The following is a 5646-nucleotide window of genomic DNA, read 5'->3' on the forward strand; positions in this document are numbered from 1 at the left end:
CAGGCAAATTCTAAATCCCAAGAAGATTCTAATTGGGAGATGATGAGGAGTTTCATGCAGGAAACCAGAGCCTCCATTAGAAACTGAGAGGTGCAAATGGGCCAACTGAGCAAGCAAATACCTGAGAAGTCTGCAAGTACATTTCCAGGTGATACAGTGGTGAACCCAAGAGAAGATTGCAAGGTTATTCAATTAAGAAGTGGTAAAATAGCTGGCTCTAAGACAAAGGCCAATGAAAAGCTAGTTGAAAAGGAAGCTCCAGAGGAGAAGAAGGAAGAAGTGAAGCACGCCCCTCTAAAGCGTGCAGACAACCCGTTCCTTGACTCTCTTGACACTTATCCTACATTGCCAAAGGCTCCTGAATACAAGCCAAAAATGCCATATCCTCAGAGGCTGCAGAAGGCTTCCAAAGAAAAGCAATTCTCTAAATTTTTAGATGTCTTCAAGAAGCTACAGATCAACATTCCTTTTGCAGAGGCTCTTGAGCAAATTTCTCTCTATGCAAAATTTATGAAAGAATTGTTGACCCACAAGAGGAATTGGAAGGAATAAGAAACAGTGTTGTTAACCAAGGAATGTAGTGCCATTATCGAACACAACCCTCCTAAGAAAATGCCAGACCTAGGGAGCTTTGTAATTCCTTGCACCATTGGAGATGTCACCATTCAGAGGACTTTATGTGATCTTGGAGCTAGCATCAATCTCATGCCACTTTCAGTAATGAAAAAGCTTCAAATTGAGGAGGTAAAACCCACTCGTATTTCTCTTCAACTTGCAGATCTTTCTATTAAATTACCGGTGGGTGTTGTTGAGGATTTACTTGTGAAAGTAGGACCATTTATTTTTCCTGTTGATTTTGTTATATTAAATATGGAAGAGAAGGTAAAATCCTCTATTATACTTGGTAGACCCTTTTTAGCTACAGGTAGAGCTCTGATTGATGTGCAAAAGGGTGAATTAACCCTGAGGGTCAATGAAAAATAGGTGGTCCTTAATGTTTTTGAAGCTCTCAAGCACCCTAATGATTCTGAAGGGTGTATGAAAATAGATGTTATTGAACCACTTGTTCAAGAGGTACTGAAAGTTGAGGTGCTTGATGACATTCTGGATCCTATTTCTGAGTATGAATTAGTTGAAGTTGATGATTCACCACCCCAGAAGGCTATGGTTCACATGCCTAAAGCAGAGGAGGAAGCCCTCAAGATTGAGCTCAAATCGTTACCTCCTCTGAAATATGTGTTCTTGGGTGAAAATGATTCCTATCAAGTGATTATTAGCTCTTCCTTGAAGTCTGAAGAGGAAGAGGTGCTTATTTCAGTGCTCAGGAGCCATAAAACAACTCTTGGGTGGACCATTAGTGACTTGAAGGGGATTAGTCCAACCAAGTGTATGCACAAGATCCTCCTTGAAGATGATGCTAAACCAGTTGTGCAACCACAAAGGAGACTCAATCCAACCATGAAAGAGGTGGTCCAAAAAGAGGTAATGAAATTATGGGAAGCAGGTATTAATTACCCTATTTCTGACAGTCCTTGGATAAGTCCTGTGCAGGTAGTTTCCAAGAAAGGAGGGATGACAATGATCAAGAACGAAAAGAATGAGCTTATTCCTACAAGGATAGTCACAGGATGGAGAATGTGTATAGACTACAGGAGGCTCAACACTGCTACAAGAAAGGATCACTTCCCCCTGCCTTTCATTGATCAGATGCTTGAGAGGTTAGCTGGTCATGCTTTTTATTGCTTTCTAGATGGATATTCTGGGTATAATCAAATTGTAGTGGACCCTCAAGATCAAGAGAAGATAGCATTCACATGCCCCTTTGGAGTATTTGCTTACAGGAGAATGCCATTTGGACTTTGCAATGCTCCAGCAACTTTTCAGAGGTGTATGCTTTCAATTTTTTCTGATATGGTTGAAAAGTTTATTGAGGAATTTATGGATGATTTTTCTATTTGTGGTAATTCTTTTGAATCCTACCTTAAGCATTTATCTCTTGTCTTGAAACGGTATCAAGAATCAAACCTTGTTTTAAATTGGGAAAAATATCATTTTATGGTTACAGAAGGTATTGTTCTTGGACACCGGATTTCAAGTAAGGGGATTGAGGTTGATAGAGCAAAGGTGGAGGTAATTGAAAAATTACCACCACCAGCTAATGTTAAGGCAGTCAGGAGTTTCTTGGGCCATGCAGGATTTTATAGAAGATTTATAAAGGATTTTTCTAAAATTGCTAAACCATTAAGCAACCTGTTGGTTACTGATGTTCCTTTTGTCTTTGATTCTGATTGCCTGCATGCTTTTGAAACTCTGAAAGCAAACCTTACCTCTGCTCCCATTATAGCTCCCCCTGACTGGGATTTACCATTCGAGTTGATGTGTGATACTAGTGATTTTGCTATAGGAGCTATTTTAGGACAGAGGCATGGGAAGCTTATACATGTAATTTACTATGCTAGCCGTGTGTTAAATGATGTCCAAAAGAATTACACAACTACAGAAAAAGAATTATTAGCTATTGTGTATGCTGTTGATAAGTTTAGGTCCTATTTAATTGGTTCTAAGGTTATTGTTTATACTAATCATGCTGCTTTGAAGTACCTTCTAACCAAACAGGATTCTAAACCAAGATTAATCAGATGGGTGTTGCTCCTTCAGGAGTTTGATATTGAGATAAAAGACAGAAAAGGGTCAGAAAATCAAGTAGCTGACCATCTCTCAAGAATTGAGCCTGAAGCAGGAGTACAACCACCCACAGTTGTGACTGAGACGTTTTTGGATGAGCAATTGTTCCTTATTCAGCAGGCTCCATGGTTTTCAAACATTGCAAATTATAAGGCCATGAATTTTATTCCAAGGGAGTACAGTAGGCAACAAGTAAAAAAGCTATTGACTAATGCCAAGTACTACATTTGGGAGGAACCATACCTTTTCAAAAGGTGCTCAGATGGTATAATCCGAGATGTATCCCGGATGAGGAAAAGCAGCAGATTCTTTGGCACTATCATGGTTCTGATTATGGAGGTCACTTTGGTGGTGAGAGGACAGCTACAAAGGTCCTTCAGAGCGGGTTCTATTGGCCGACTCTCTTCAGGGACTCAAGAGCATTTGTGAAGCACTGTGACAGGTGTGAAAAAGCCACAAATCTCCCTGCCAACCATGAAATGACACATCAGGGGATTCTTGAGGTTGAGTTGTTTGATGTGTGGGGTATTGATTTCATGGGACCTTTCCCACCCTCACATTCAAATAACTATATCCTAGTGGCAGTTGATTATGTGTCCAAGTGGGTGGAAGTTGTGGCTCTACTCACCAATGATGCCAAGGTGGTAATGAGTTTTCTTTAGAGATATATCTTTAGCCGGTTTGGTGTTCCAAGGACACTCATTAGTGATGGAGGAAGTCACTTTTGTAACAGACAGCTGGACTCTCTTCTGTAGAGATATAGAGTCTATCATAAAGTGGCAACCCCCTATCACCCTCAGACAAGTAGACAGGTTGAAGTTTTCAACAGGGAACTTAAGAGGATTCTAGAGAAGACCGTCAGTGTTTCAAGAAAGGACTGGTCTAGGAAGCTTGATGATGCTCTCTGGGCATACCGGACAGCTTACAAGACTCCTATTGGCATGTCTCCTTATCAGTTGGTCTATGACAAAGCCTGTCACTTGTCAGTCGAGCCGGAGCATAAAGCTTACTGGGCAATCAGGTATCTGAATCTTGATTCAGAAGCTGTAGGAATTAAGCGAATGCTTCAGTTGAATGAGCTTGATGAATTCAGATATTCAGCCTATGAGAATGCCAAGCTCTATAAGGAGAGAACCAAGTTATTGCATGACAAGAAGATTGCCATTAGAGTCTTTGAGCCAGGACAGAGAGTGCTTCTGTATAATTCAAGGCTCAAACTCTTTTCCGGGAAGCTGAAATCCCGGTAGTCAAGATCGTTTGTGGTTACCAGAGCTTCACCATATGGTCATGTGGAAATACAAGAAGAGAATTCTGACAGGAGATTTACAGTGAATGGCCAGAGGTTGAAGCACTATCTTGGAGGCGAGATCGATCGCTAGAGGTCCGCTCATCTGCTGAATTAGCAGAACTGACCGTCAAGCTAGTGACGTTAAAGAAGCGCTTGTTGGAAGGCAACCCGATAATTTCATATCCTTAGTTATTTTTCGTAGTAGTGATTTTCTTATTTATTTGATTTTTTACTGCTTTCTTTCATTTTACGTGTGTTCTGATCATGCAGCTATTTTAGAACAGGAACCGAACACTTTAAAAAAAGAAGAGAGAGAAGAAGAGACGAAGAAGAAATGTCGAAAGTTGCGTTGGAGTTGTGCAGGACCTATGTCTCGCGCATCATCTCACCCACGCGTACGCGTACCAGACGCGTACGCGTCACTCTGGTTTTCGGCACTCCATGCGGATGCGTCCTTGACGCGCACGCGTGACCATGTAAAATCGGCGTAAAAGGTGTTTGGCCAGAGAGTTATGATGGTGTAGGGCTGGAACTGTGCTGGGCGCACAAGCCCCATCATTCATACGCGTCCTTGACGCATGCACGTCGTGTTTCCATCCTGGCCATCCATGCGTACGCGTCCCTGACACGCACGTGTCATGTGCAATTTTGGCTCTCGTGCGTATATGAACAGAAAGTTGTGCGTGCGCAGGGCTGCCCTCGCGCCATTCGCACATCCAACATCATGCGTACGCATCCCAGACGCGTACGCGATGCTTGAAATTCGCGCGATCCACGCGTACGCGTGCCTTACACGTACGTGTCGCATGCGATACCCAATTAAACCACCTCAGCGCCTTATTTCAAATCATCCACCTCCCATATCCTAATTCTCTCTTATTCTTTTATCCTTTTATTCTTCTTTCATCATACTATTTTATTTATGTTTTTCTATGTCCCTCTCTGTTTTCCGTTCTTCTTTACTTGAGGACAAACAAACCTTTAAGTTTGGTGTTGGCCGCTTCACTGATGGTTTTTCTGTTTATTTTTATGGGACAAAAGGGAGGCGAATCATCTTCACGGAGGAGCACAGCCTGAAGAATAAAATGGCCACTAGGATAACTGAGGTTGTTGAATTCCTTTCATTCTATATTGTAACAACCCTGATTTTCGAGTACATGAGATCTTTTCTGAAAGTACGGATTTCTCCGGAAGATCAGTAAAGGGAACACCTCTGATATATCATCAAGAATCTCAATCCTCATTGTCATTATGTCATCCTTAAGCTAGAACCTCTTCTGAGGCAAGCTCGATAATGCAATCGCGAAGAACCTAGTTTTTGAACCGTATCGGTTGGCAGTTTTGATTCTGATTTTCGTAAATAGTCTCTATTTGACGAACCGAACTCGATTCATGAGAGAACAGAGATAATAGTATAATATTATCATTATATTAGTATTAGAAAATGCTTGAATGATATTATAAGGTTACCTGGTCTGTTTTAGTTAAAAACAGAAAATTGGTTTAACCGGGTTCACAGTTTACTGGTGCAGCTTAGCACCAGCACTCTCTGATGACTTTAGCAATGCTAAGGCTTCATCATACATGTTCTATTCTCATAAAAAATATGTTACTAGTTTCATTTATGCTAGTAGCTCAGAAAATAATTTTTAGAGATGTTTTTACGAGTGTTC

This window comes from Arachis ipaensis, chromosome B06, assembly GCF_000816755.2.
Source record: "Arachis ipaensis cultivar K30076 chromosome B06, Araip1.1, whole genome shotgun sequence".
NCBI lineage: Eukaryota > Viridiplantae > Streptophyta > Magnoliopsida > Fabales > Fabaceae > Arachis > Arachis ipaensis.